We start from the raw sequence: 2,317 nt of genomic DNA on the forward strand, positions 1-2,317 counted from the left end.
TATTCTCTCCCTCTTTTCCCTTGTTAAGTTTGCCAGTGGTTTGTTAATTTTATTAATATTTTCAAGAAACCAACTTCTAGTCTTGTTGATTTTTTCTATTATCTTTCTATTTTCCTTTTCAGTTATTTCTGTCCAATCTTTATTATTTCTTTTATTCCGGTGACAGTAGCCTTTTTTTGCTGCTCTTTTTCTATATGTTGGAGATGTTGGGTTAAGCTTTTGATTTTGGCTCTTTGTTCTTTTTTGATGTATGCATTTATTGCTATAAATTGCCCTCTGATCACTGTTTTTGCTGTGTCCCATAGATTTTGGTGTGTTGTTTTTTCATTCTTACTTGATTCAAGGCATTTTTTAATTTCATTTTTTATATCTTCTAGTACCCAATCATTTTTGAGGAGGGTGTTATTCAGTTTCCATGTGTTTGTTCTTTTTCTGTTGGTCTTCCTTTGTTGATTGCTAGTGTTATAGCATTGTGATCTGAGAAGATGTTTTGCAGTATTTCAATGTTTTAAAATTTATTGAGGCTTTCTTTGTGGCCTAACATATGGTATACTCTGGAGAATGTTCCATATACACTGGAAAAGAATGCATATTGTGCTGTTGTTGGGTGAACTGCTCTGTAGATGTCTATAAGATCTTTGGTTGATTGTATTGTTTAGTTTTTCTGTGTCTTTGTTGAGTTTCTTTCCATTTGTTCTATCTGTGATTGAAAGTGGTGTATTAAACTCTCCTATTATGACTGTGGAGTCATCTATTTGTCTTTTCAATTCTGTTAAATTAGCTGAGCTCTTAACTATATGCCATTAGGGCTCTTTTTTGCTGTTAGGTTAAAGACCTTAAATTTAACAAAACCTTCAAGCTCTCACACTAGCTGAGTTCTTGTTACACCATTATATCACTGACTGACTTGCTCCTCCATGCTGACCTTCTTGCAGTTCCTTCCAATGCATCATAATCTTTCCTACTTCAGAGTATAGCCCTTAGTCTGATTCCCTCATTCTTCTCCTGTTTCATGTCTATTCCTTTTGCAGGCTTCTGCTCCAAAAGTATTCCACACCTTCTGCATCTATTCACCATGGTTCACCATCTATTGCCAATCACTCTGTAATATTTATTTTGTAAAACCTATTAAACTTTGTAATCTGCATCTTGAATAAGACAGTAAGTACTACAAAGAGGGACCAGCGTCATCTCTCCTCCTTTTTTTGGTGTTATCATATTATAATGCCTGACACAGGGCCTTGAAAATTTAATATATATTTTGTGAATAAACAAATTTATTCCCATTGCTCACAGGGATAAGAAACTGGAATGGCAGAGGGGTTTCTTGCACCTCAGGGACCTAAGTAAAATTGGTTTAAATCTCCCCATTCTGTAATCTGTGAGATTCTAATAAACTCCCCATGATTCCTGCAAATTCTTGGGGAGCTACATCTTCATTGACTCCCTGCCTTCATCTCTTGTGTCCGTACAAGCTACTTCTTTTTTTTTTGTGCTTTATCAACCCATATGGGAAACATGGCTTCTTCATTTGTTTCCATGAAAAATATGTGCACCCCCCTCACAGGTTATTTTGGGAGTTTTTCATCCATCATCTCTCTTCCCCTTCCTCTCTCCACTTCCTCTTTTCCTTCTCTGAGTTCTACTTCTTTCTCTTCCTGGCTTGCCCAAGGGGCTCCAGTCTTTCTTCCTTTTACTATGCAGAGCAAATAAATTCTCCTCAGCTCCTATGTTCAAATCTGCAAAAACAAACTCAACTTTTGTTCAGCAGAAGAAAAAGATATTCTCTGTGTCAGAATTCACCCTGGACCTTTAAGTATTACTTATTTGTTCCATTATACATGTCCTCAGTCAAAGCAACTGCACTATTGTACAGACAAACAGCCTTTTACTTCTTCAGAAAAGACCACCTTGAAAAATATGATGCAGTTTTCACTTGGTTTATTTCCCATTAGAAATATCAAAAACTGTGAATTATCTTGTACGAATAGCACTAGATGTTCATACCATCTCCACGAGTTGCTCCATGAATTCTTGAGGGACATTGGCACTGCCCAGTCAGGGCATCACAGGTGCTTCCATTCTGGCAATGATAGACACTGCCACACTCTTTCCCACTGGTCTCTGGGGAACAAGCTAGGCAGAAAATACAGAAGGTGAATGAGCAGAGTAACTTACTTTTAGAGATACAGATGGAGAAAAGAAAAATCTTTGCCTTTCTGTTGAAATGGATACCAAGTAATTGAGAACTCAGTAACGTGCAGACCCAGGAACAATCTCTGAAATGTTACTAGTTCGGGAGGCATAATCATTCCCG

Source organism: Orycteropus afer, unplaced genomic scaffold, assembly GCF_000298275.1.
Source record: "Orycteropus afer afer isolate SDZICR_OR568_19922 unplaced genomic scaffold, OryAfe1.0 scaffold00168, whole genome shotgun sequence".
NCBI classification, from domain to species: Eukaryota; Metazoa; Chordata; class Mammalia; order Tubulidentata; family Orycteropodidae; genus Orycteropus; species Orycteropus afer.